We start from the raw sequence: 12,248 nt of genomic DNA on the forward strand, positions 1-12,248 counted from the left end.
GAGGGGCGATTTTGAACCACAACTCCCTGTCGTAGCGGGCTACGATAGCCAGGGCGTTGGCCGCCTTGATAGTTGTCGCTGCGGATGAGAGCACCCCTCGTCCCATCGTGTCCAGCTTCCTGCCCTCGCCGTCCGGCGGGGAAGTTGATGTCGAGGCCGATGCCCCACCATCTTTCTTCTTTGCCGCTGCCGAGACGACTGAATCCGGGGTAGGTTGCGCCCAAAGGCACAAAGGGGCAGCGTCGGGGACCCGGTACTTCTTCTCGTACCGGTCCCTCTTTGCAGGCGCCGTGGCAGGGTTCTTGAGGACGGCGAGCCGCTCATCCCAGATGTCCTCTTCTTATGAGGTGGACTTTCCGAAGGTCCCGGCTCCGGTTCCCCCGTCGGGTCTAGCTCAGGTACCTCCGTCGGGGGCAGGGGCAACCTTGTCCTTATCTCTGAGCATAAGGACTGAATCGCTGACAAAATGGCCGCCGAAGTGTCCTGCGGCACCGGAAACAACTTTTGGCGTCCGGGAGGAAGTCCAACAGAGGGGCGATTTTGAACCACAACTCCCTGTCGTAGCGGGCTACGATAGCCAGGGCGTTGGCCGCCTTGATAGTCGTCGCTGCGGATGAGAGCACCCCTCGTCCCATCGTGTCCAGCTTCCTGCCCTCGCCGTCCGGCGGGGAAGTTGATGTCGAGGCCGATGCCTCACCATCTTTCTTCTTTGCCGCTGCCGAGACGACTGAATCCGGGGTAGGTTGCGCCCGAAGGCACAAAGGGGCAGCGTCGGGGACCCGGTACTTCTTCTCGTACCGGTCCCTCTTTGCAGGCGCCGTGGCAGGGTTCTTGAGGACGGCGAGCCGCTCATCCCAGATGTCATCAAGAAGTGGTACGGCGAGGGCCGTCTTCCTTTTAGCCTTGCGCCGTTGATAAAGGAACCCTTCCTTCTTCTCTTCTGGGAGGAGCTGGAAGATCTCGGATGCCCTTGAAATCATGGCATGGAAGGATCCAATCCCGTCGGGCGAGGACGCCCAAGCAGGGGGCGACGGGGGACACGTCCCGTCATCGCCTCCGTCGTCATCTGTACCTGTCGTAGCCGTGTCCGTGCCTGTATCATCCCCGTGTGTAGTAGACCAGGGGGAAGGCAGAGCAGGCCGCAGAGGTGGGAGAGGTGGCGGAGGATGCGTACTCTTCTTATGAGGTGGACTTTCAGAAGGTCCCGGCTCCGGTTCCCCCGTCGGGTCTAGCTCAGGTACCTCCGTCGGGGGCAGGGGCAACCTTGTCCTTATCTCTGAGCATAAGGACTGAATCGCTGACAAAATGGCCGCCGAAGTGTCCTGCGGCACCGGAAACGACGGGCACGAGGGCTCTTGAGGAATCTCGTTGGCGACACCGTCGCTCTCGTCGTCGCGATCCCTCCCGATGGGATGGGTCTCCTTCATGACTTCAATGAGCTCTTCTTCAGAGGTCGTGTCCGTATCCACGATGGCCTCCTGCCACTCCCCCCTCCTTTTCCAACAAGGACTTTGTGGGGGTCTTCTCAATGGGCTTGAAAGACTCTGGTAGGGAGACTCTGGATCCTGAGGTCGCCTCCACTGGCGTAGCCTCCACAGGCTGAGCCAGGGCCGCTGCGACATCCTCAATTGAGGTCTTAGCAGGGTGAATTCTGCCGGAATCTTCGAGGTCGACCGGGGCCTCTCGAGAAGCTTTACGGGGTTCTCGGACTTCCTCTTACCCGAGCCAGAGCGTTGGCTCGTAGTTGGAGCCGGGGAGGATGCGCCCTGCCTGGCAGCCAAGGAGCCTGACCGTTCGGCGCTCCCAGTGCCCGCAGACTCGCGGTGCTTGGCCTTTTGTTGGGCCCCCGTCGCCGGGGTGCCCTCACAGGACTTAGATGAGAAGAAGAAAAAGAAGTCCGAGCGGTCTTCTGACAGGCTCTTCCCTTCCAGCCAGTTGGCGAGACGGAGGTGGCGATCCTTCATGGTCCGCTCCGACATGTTCCCACAAAACGCACAGTCCTTCTCCGTGTGCGTCTTGTCCTCATGGAGACAGTAGAGGCATAATGTTTAGTATTTAGTATTTATTATGCGCACCGGACCCTGGGGTAGAAGGGCGCAGAAAGTAAGAATATGTACAGCTTAGAGCATAAGTTACAGGTTACAGTTACAAGTTACAGAAATTACCAGTTACAGGTGCAAGTTTACAATACAAGTTTACAATCGTATGGTGCAGATGCTGTGTAGCAAACAGGCGTAAGCATTATCATAGATTCAATTAGCAGTTACTGTCGTTAGCCAGTTAATTACAATTTGCCTGAATTTGGAAAAAGAGTGTTCTAGCCTCGCGGTAGTGGGTAATTCGTTCCACAATTGAGCAGCTTTGACTGGGAAGCTAGCTCCGCCTATGGTGGTCAGTTTAAAGCGTGGTACTTGTAGGCGATTGGTGTAGGCAAGTCTGGTTTGTCTTGTGGGGTGTGATCTGGTGAATCTGTCCTTTAGGTATTGAGGGGCTTTGTTATGTAGAGATTTGTGTGTGAGAGATGCAGTTTTGAGTCTGATTTTCTCATGGGTGGAGAGCCATTTGTGTTTCCTTCTTATTGCTGTAATGTGTTCTCTCCTGGGGATGTTCAATGCCGCTGGGAGGGCCTTATTTTGCTGTATCTGGATTTTGTTGATGATGGATTTAGTGGCTCCTATGTATAGTGCGTTACAATAATCTAGTTTAGAGATGATAAGGGCTCTGGCTAGTGTTAGACAACTGTGCTGGGAGAGGAATTGTTTCCCTGCTCTAATGAGCTTACATGTGTAGGCTGTTGAGGAAGCTAGGGAGTTTACCTGTTTGGAGAATGATAAGGTAGAATCAAGGTAGATCCCTAATGTTTTAACTTCTTTTGCAACTTGTATGCAGTTCCCATCTATGATAAAGGAAGAGTAATTTGTGCTTAGTTTATTGATGAGGGGTGCGGTGCCTAGGATAAGAAGCTCAGTTTTATCATCGTTCAGGCATAGGCCATGGGTTGCCATCCATGCCTGAACGATGCTGTATATTTTGTTCACCATAGCTAGATCTTTTTCGTAAACCCCTGTGAGTGGGAGGAGGATCTGGGTATCGTCAGCATAGTTAGTATACGTGATACCCAGATGGTCCAAATCATCAAACAGGGGCTTAGTGAATATGTTATATAGCGTTGGTGAAACGCATGATCCCTGTGGCACACCGCAGGTAATAGGGATGGGGTCTGCAGCTGCTGTAGGTGAGAAAACCCTCATGGTGCGGTCACTAACGAAGGATTGTATCCATGCGATAGCCACAGTGGAGAAGTGTGCTGCTGAATCTAGGTGGTTACATAGGACTTTATGGTCCACTAAATCAAAAGCGGCCGATAGGTCTAGTAGCAGGAGGAGTGCTGGTTTTCCAGAATCTCGTACTTTGTCTATTTGGGCTTTCAGGTCAATCAGTGCAGTTTCTGTGCCGTGAAGAGGGCGGAAGCCCGATTGTCGGGAGCCTAATAGTTGGTTTTGTTCCAGGAAGTTCTGGATTTGGATATATGCCACCTTGTCCAGTATCTTCAAAAGGAACTGAACCGTAGTAATAGGTCTATAATTAGTGGGTATAGTGGGGTCTAGAGTAGCCTTTTTTAAAAGTGGGAGCACCCAGGACTCTTTTAAGTTACTGGGGATAATGCCTGTGGTAAAGGAGGCATTAATTAACTTAGTGATAAATGGTGCTAGATCTCGTGCGGCATCTTTGATGAGTTGTGCTGGACATAAGTCTCCTTTGCAGATGGACGGTTTTAGACCGAGTATTACTTTCTCTACTTCTAGTATGGAGACTTTGGAGAAGTGGAATTGCGTAGTGGGTTTGAAGTTAGGAAGTATCTTAATAGGCGGTAATATATTGGGTGCTAGGGTCTCGCGTTTTAGTTCTATTTTCTTTTGGAGGTTTCGGACTTTGTTAGGGAGGGCTTGCTGGATTTCAGAGCACCACTTTTTATATTTAAGACAGTTATCTTGAGGTGTTATTGGGTTTTCCAGTTCTCTGAGTATGGCGAACAGTTCTTTTGTACTTGATTTGGCTTGTGTGTTTGTTATTGTAGGTCTCTTGTTTAGCTTGGATGATTTCTTTTTTATAATGAGAAGAGATGTTAACTAGTTTCAGTTTATTTTCTGGACTGGGGTTAGTTTTCCACGTATTTTCCCATTTCCTTTTTTCTAATCTCAGATTTTTTAAGAGAGGGGAGAACCAGTTGTTCAGGTGGCTCTTTGGCTTGCTGTTTCTGAGCTGGAGTGGTGCGATGTCGTCAAGGGTTTTGTTCATGATGTTGTTAAATTCTTCCAGTAGACTGTTAGGGTTAAGGTTGTCAGGTAGAGCGTCCAAAGTGGGCATGATGCCGGGGAGTAGTTTGTCTAATGTCATGTTTTTTTTGTTTCTGGTAAGTGCAGGAGGTGCACACGGTTGTTGCAGTTTGGGGGTGGTAGTGTCCAAGGAGAATGAAATTAGATGGTGAATGCTCGTCCTCCTTGAACACATTCTGAAGCTGGCATCCAGGGCAGGTCCTGAACAGCTTCCCGGGCGTCGAGCTTCCTTTCTCCTGGGCCATGTCCGGGATAGGCCTCGGAACTTCTGGAATCCTCCAAAAGCTTAACTTGACGAAATCTTCACCCTTGAGGGGCGTAGAAAACTCTGAAACGGGTCCCCGTTGATCAGAAGTAGAAACGGTGGAACTTGAGGCTCTATTTAACCGAAAAATGAGAAAAATCTCCTGAAAAAACGCGAAAACGCAGCAAAAGCTTGACAGCTACAGCACGAGGACTCCCAACACTTGAACGTGCGGTAAATATCTGAGGATGGCTGCCAGAGGCGGGGCTAAGGGAGAGGGCAGTCATTGGCTGGGGGCAGTATGACCCAGAGACCAGTGATTGGTTACTACTAAGAAAGACAGATCAGAAACGAAACTGATACTGATTTTTTCTATACTGAGGATTCCCGGCCTGATGACGGGGAATATTCATGAGCATGTGAATCCATGCTAGACCCCATGCTGGAGAACATACTCCTTCTCCAGCTTTGGATCTTTCATGGAGTCACATGATTTGAATAGAGTACACAGCAGTCATTAGAAAATGACCAGGAGGTATCAGGGGATAAAGGCATACCTTATTGAAATAGTGATTGCAGCACTGCTTTCCCGACTCTTGCCTCCAATTCGCATTGTCCCTACATGTAGTAGTGCTTCACAAAGGTGTGCAGCACTGCCCAAGCAGCTGCTCTGCCGATGTCGGGCACCATAATTCTTGCCTACAATGCAGCCAACGATCCCATAGCTGTTGTAGAATGCGCTTTCACAGGGCCCTGTAGTGTCCTAGTCGCCTGCGTACGAGCCATGGTGATAGCTGAGATTACCATTCGTGCAATGCCTTATTTGAAAATCGGCTGGCCCTTGTTTAGAGGCCAAAAGTTACAAATAACTGTGAGGTCCGCGGAAAGTGTTTAGGTCAGTCCAGTTAACATTTTAAAGCTCTTCGCAGGTCTAATGAGTGTAGCCAGTGCTCCAGATAAGATTTGGAAGTTGGAGCATTTTACTCCCTATTTTTTAAAGTTGGACGTAAAATGATTTTTCAGGGAGTAAAAATGTAAGTCGAATTCCCAATGAGAGTATCCTATATGCGAGTAAAAATATGTTTTAACTGGAAAATAGAAATGTTTTTGAAATAATTATTTTTTTAAACATAGTTATTCATGCACTTTAAAAGATACAGGTTTAGTTCTTCCGATCAGGCAGTTATAATAGTAGTTTCTTCCTGTGGTACTACAGGCACTACTAGTCCAAACATATCGCTGCAGCTGTGTGGGTGCAAGCAGGGGCACATGGTCCTATGTGTCTATTTTCTATTTTTGGCTGGGGGTATTTATATTATTTAATTTGGGAGTATTTGCCTATTTTTAAGCAGAAAAAGTGGCTGATACACCCCTTATCTGTAGAGCTGAGTGTACTTTACCAGAAGGGTAGCCCTATAGTGTTAGGGCTATTGGGAAAAACTGCTATAACAGAATGGGTGTCCTAACACTTCCATTTCAACAAGCATCTATTTCGCTTTCTAGTTCATTTGTTTCTGCGAGGTGTCGAGTACCTCTCTCCCTTCAAAAACATCTTTCTAGACATTCATAATGGTAAAATGAAATGTCTTGTATTCCATAACTTTTTGGCGTTTCTCATTGCCCTATTTTATTGTTTCATACCCTTTTATTTCAAAGCACCACAATAGTCATTCTTTGGTGAGCTGTGTTTGAGGAAAAAGACAATTTAACAAAAGTGGACGTGGTGAATAAACATAGTATTACATTTATATTTAAAGAACTATGATGGTCATTTCCTCATGTACCATACTATTGATAGTAGTGTATGAAAACATTATTACAAACATAAGGGCTGAGTGTAGCGGCTGCTCTACTGGAGTAGAAGGCTTGCAAAAGAAAATCGGCTATACAATTTATGATTGTAAGTGGAACTCTGAGCCCCTTAGGGACGAAGCCTAGGTTCGCTTTTAACATTACCCCGTTTGTTCGTTTCAAAACAAAAAGGTATGAAGGCTTGATCAAACCATAGCACTCTGATGTCCGCCCTGAATGGTGTGACAGTCATTAATAAAGTCATCTCGCAACACACACACTTAATATGATTAGTAGCCGTAGGCTCCAATGGCGCCTTCATCAGTGCCGTGTATTCAGACTCCTTAATGAAGGCATTTTCATTTGAGGAAGGTAGGTGCAAAATAGGTATCTCATAAAATGTTTCACTATCTGTGCACCATAAAGAGGGGCTTTCCCCTCCCTTCTGTTGAGATTTCTGCTAGGTGTACTTTGATGGGCGAGTGCAACAGACCGTCCATGGCCAGGTATAGCAAATACGGTAGATCATGAGGGACGATGTTGAGTGGGTCCTTTTGTTGTTGGATACACCACTTGCAAAAGTGGTTCCATTTATACCCTTATGACTTGTTTGTAGAGTCTGTCCTGGCAGCTGACAGAATGTCTCTGCATTCTTGCGAAATCGGAGTGTGGCCGAATTCTACAAAGTCAAAGTTGAGGGACCCTTAATCGTGGTGCTGAACCCGCTGGTTGCACATCAAGAGCAGGTTCAGATCCTTCCCTAGGGGAATTGGTTGGTCCTAAAACAGATGCATGAGATCTGAGAACCCGGGCTGCCTCGCCCATGCAGGTGCTAGTAGGATTATCCTGCATTTGTACATTGTCATCATATGTAGGACTTATATCACCGGAATCGGTGGGAACGCGTAGGCAAACATCCCTTTCCAGGATACAGTGAAGGCATCCCCTAGTGACCCCTTCTGTGGGTATCTGCTGGTGAATTACGGAAATTTCATGTCCTCCCATGTTGCAAACAGGTCTATGGACAGTGTCTCGCACCCTTGGAATACTTTGTCGAGCTGTATGTTCGCTAGTTGCCATTCGTGGGACTGATTGATGGCCATGCTCAGTTGATTGACCTTCCAGGAAAGTCAAACAAAAAGGCGGAAGACTTGGAGCTTTATTAGGTTGCGGTTTGCACAATGCCACAATTGTTACGCTTCTTGTGATAATGTCCTGGACTTTGTGCCCCCTTGCTTCCGTATAAAATGCATGGTGGTGGTGTTGTCGGTTAAGACTCTCACAACCCAGTTTTTGAGTACTGGCTGGAAAGATCGAAGAGCCAGGAACACTGCTTTTAGCTTCAGGACATTGATGTGCAATGTGGACTCTTGGACACTCTGCAGAACTTTGATGGATAGGTGATTTACATAAGCACTCCATCCTGTAAGCGACGCTTCTGTTATTATCATTTCCTGAAATGCTAACTCTTGAATTGGCATTCAGATTGTGATGCAACACGGTTTTGGCAATGTTCATAGCAAGATTTGATGCCTCTTCTCCCTTGCGCAAGATGGCTATAACTTTTTTGTGTTTGGCGTCAATTGGAATACTTTTGATTATATGTTTTTGCGGGGGGGTATTGTGATTGGGGGAACGTTTTGAACATATGTATATTTTGTTATATGTAAAAGACAAATCAGTAATGGAATGATAAATGCACCGAAGTAGCTCACTTTTGAAAAAGCCGAAACACGTGTCATTAAACCGAAGCCGAACAATTTAATCAGTGGACAAACTAATAGCAATTGGACAAATCAGTAATGGAATGATAAATGCACCGAAGTGGCCCACTTTTGAAAAAGGCTTTATTAAGCCGAACCATGTGTCAACAGGGCAATTTTTTCTGATTTAACCTTTGATTGAATAAAACGTACAACTTCTGAAAATTAATCGGCGCAGAGTCAGAGTTATTTCTTCATCCAATGCATTTTCAATGGTATAGGCTTGATACCGATAACTCTGAGGGATTGCGACATCATGAGGGAAGTGCAATCCTCAGATTATGTTAACAAGATTTATCACAATATAACAAAAAGAGATATTAAGGAGTCGCCCACGTGACCAGCTGTAGAAAGTGCAAGCCAATATTATATCTTATATACTTTATCAAATGCATGTTTCTCTCAAGAGAAATGGTTCAGAGGACTCCTTAGCACGATGTGTGGTGAGAATCTGAAGGTGGCCTCTTGGGAGGGGCTGGATACTCGACGTCCTATTGGCCGGTGCACAATGCACCCAAAAGGACAGTGATGGGCTACTAAAGTGAGCTTAAAAGTTGTATTATATAGTGTAATAACTGATGCTACTGAGGATTCCCAGCATGACGGGGAACATTCAAAGCAGTTGAATCCATGAAGGATCCAATGCTAGAGAAAGAATACAATAGGATATCTATATTTTGACTACAATATATACAAGAAGCACTCATAGTAATGAACAAAACCTAGTGGGGCATGAGACTGGAATCCTAAGCGTTTTTCGGGTCAATTACCTAGTTATAAGAGAATTAGGTATCCGTTAAATTGGAAACGGAAATTACAAGATAATGTAGCTGCTATTGGTAGTTGTGCTGGGCTGGATCCTCTGCCCAAGGGATCCAAAAATATTGCTAAAGTTCAGGAAGTTACAGAACCACACTGCGTAATTACAATTTATGAATTTGTGATCTAATTTAATGTGATGGAATACAGCCGACATGTGTTTCAACCACAGGTCTTCTTCCAGGCTAATATCCGCATTTTAACACACCCAAATGTTTACAAGCATACATTAAACATAGGTATCAGGACATTTTGCATGTTTTGGAAATTCAAAACAAGCAAACCCCAGTGGTATGGGGAAGGGACAAAAGAGCAAGACATGTTGGTATGTTTGCAAAGTCCAGTAAAACAATACAAGAATACATTGGTTGAACCCAACCATGAATATCAGAAAAGGATACAGTTGTTGCATCATAGCCAAAAAAGTCAAAACAAAAAAGAAACAAAATACTGAATTGGTACTGCATATGAACAGGGCATTAATTGCCAAGGTGAAACAACAGACAGATCTTGTATATAACAGTGCAAATGCAAGATGAATATAAATGGTACTCATTATTGTGACCCATTGGTTTACATCAGAGCCAAGTACATCAAAATGTGAATGTCATGCAATGTGTATCTATATTGCCTTTTAGAGTGCAGGTCTAGTGAACTTCTAGGTTGCCCCCTCCCCAAAAGCCCCTGGATTTTGCTTGTTTAGAACTTTACAAAAATGCAAAATGGCCTGTTACTTGTGTTTAATGTATGCTTGTAAATATTACACTTGGGTGTGTTAAAATGCGGGTACTAGCCTGTGATTGAAACACATGTTGGCTGTATTCCATTACATTAAATTTGATAACAAATTCATACATTGTAATTGCGTAGTGTGGTTGTATAACTTCCTGAACTTTACTCATATTAATGAGCATTGCAAACTGGCTCTTTCAAATTGTACATTGTTAGCACAATTTAAGAATAACCAACATGGCTTCTGGCTTCTTCTATCCAGAGTACACGGAGGTAGACCTTGTCCTCTGGTCCCTTACAAGGCCTCTAAAAACACCAGCACTCACACACTCGGGGCACATTGTCCGTACAAGCAGATGCATATAGGCTCGGACTGCGGCACTCCAGAAGAACACACAGCATGAAAGTGTACATCTCCAAGCCCCGCCATGGGGGAGGCGGGGTAATGTATCTCCTTCAAGATATCTGTGTTCATCAGCAGGTCAATGGCTGTGGAGGCTCTAGCAAAGGCACATCTGACAACAAGTCTCCCCCCCCCCAGAGTGAGAGAGCACTAGTTCGGCATTGGATATGCGGTGTACAGCTAGTACATATAAACATCTAGCATATGTATAATTAATTGAGTTTGTCTGTGTTTGTAATATGCTGGGCTCATTAGGAAACCCATTTAAAGAGACCATTCAATTTCCTAAATGCATTCCTCTCCATAAATTTGCCCAACACTCCTTAGTGGTCTACTTTGGAGTTTAGCTGACCCAAAGCTGGGACCTTAAAATACACATCCATCTTGGACGAGGCTCCTCTTATTAGACAATTACGTGGCAGCTTTGAATTGCAGTCTCCTTCCACTATTAGTATTTTGCCACACTTTATCTAAGGGGCTTTCTAGGAAACCATCATTCAAAGGGATCAGTGTTGGATAGGTGTTAACGTTCACTTACAGTTTGATTTAATTTGTCTTTCTAGCTGAAACACAAAAAAACATTTCCTGAGTTGGGAAAGATAAATGTTGCTCCTAATAAAGGTCAGACCACCCTTTGCTCTTCTGGGCATACTCTGCATTGTACACTGTTCAAAAGACAGGAATCCTACTGGGACCATGGGAGGTCCACCCAGGTTTCCTGAAAGCCAATAAAACCAACGCCCAAAACAAAGAAAATGTAGTCTTGGCTGTCTAACTTTTCCCGAAAGCTTGCCAAATTCCACAATACTATTTTCACCTCTTTCCCTGGCCGCCAAAAAAGCACTGGGTTAAAGCTTTGCAGGCAACATGGGTTGCTCGTTGGCAATAAGGAGCTGCCGACTTTTGCAATTTTAAACTGTTTCTGGCCATAACATTTCTATCCATAATAGTCATTCTTCCCTCCACACCACTCACATTTGAATGTCTGCCCTAGCACAGATCCCTAAACAGTTGGGTCAGAGTAGACTCTGGATTACTTGAGTAGGTTGCTAAAACTTGTTACAGACAGAATACATCCCAGCAACACAGTTGACGTTACCAAGTTCTGTCAAAAGCTCAAGGTTTGAGCAAACTGCGACTTCTTTTTCTGCCGTACAGTTACTAGTCTGTTCTAGAACTATGAAGCACCCATAACAAAAGTGTCTGTTCCATCTTCGTGGCTTTTGTAGGAGGGGGCAGGTGAAGGACAAAGAGCAAAATCGGTCTGAACTGGCAGCTCTATGGTTACCAAAGTCTCTGAACCACTGCCCCTGTCCTCCCCTTCTTACTGGGTTGCTTTAGATGATGTTGCATCACAGCTACCATGTCTGCTCCAATTTGAACATGTGGCGTTCAGCATAGAACAGTGCTTTGCGCAACCGGCGTAGATATTCAATTGAACATATAGTGGGCCCTTGTCACTTAAAAATATGCTCAGGTCCCTCGCCATCTGCTTTATTTTGCCCTGGAGAAGAACAAAAAGAAAAACAAAACAAAAAAAAAAAGTTTGACCGCTACCATTACTAGCTCCTTCCAGTCATGACTTCCCAAGACTTAATCCATCTGAAGACCTCACCCTCTAACTCTGTTTCACCACTGGTTCGAGCAGATGTCCAACTGAAATAAAAAAAAAATGAGATCACAGCAGCATCTTTTATTCTGATTCAGCTCCAGCCCTCTCTGCACACCCTTCAGTGGGCTCACATCCGCATATCCATACTCCTACACCTCAGGAGGTCAAACAAAGCCTCCAAGTCTTCTAATCTCAGGCTGCACTGCCACACCAGAGGTCTCTGCCTAGCGCCTGCTATGTCAAAATTAGTGAGCAACCCTTTCTGAAACCAGCTTCAGAAAGCTCACCCATATTGGAGCCCACAGTGCCAGTCCTCCCCTTTACCTAGCACCGATTTGTGTCTAAAAATCAATACATAATAAAACAATTTGAGCTGAGAAAAATTGGAATAATAGAACAGTGGTCCGTGTGATTCCAAGATTGGCAAAGTTTCAGCTTGTGTTTGATGTTTTTTGTATGTTTTATTGTGAAAGCTCTGGCTGATTTTTGATAATACTTGTAACAGGATCACAGCCGGCATTATATACAAAGAAACATTCAGTTTAAC

General features: G+C 45.4%; 1 protein-coding gene across 5 annotated transcripts in view; it reads right to left on the reverse strand.

Moving 5' to 3' along the window:
- Positions 1-12,248, reverse strand: part of EML4 (EMAP like 4) — a 1,387,551-nt gene that overhangs the window by 1,037,643 nt on the left and 337,660 nt on the right. The gene's annotated exons all lie outside the window — the stretch shown is intronic.

The sequence above is a fragment of the Ambystoma mexicanum genome, chromosome 4q (genome assembly GCF_040938575.1).
Source record: "Ambystoma mexicanum isolate Mex_15411 chromosome 4q, UKY_AmexF1_1, whole genome shotgun sequence".
NCBI lineage: Eukaryota > Metazoa > Chordata > Amphibia > Caudata > Ambystomatidae > Ambystoma > Ambystoma mexicanum.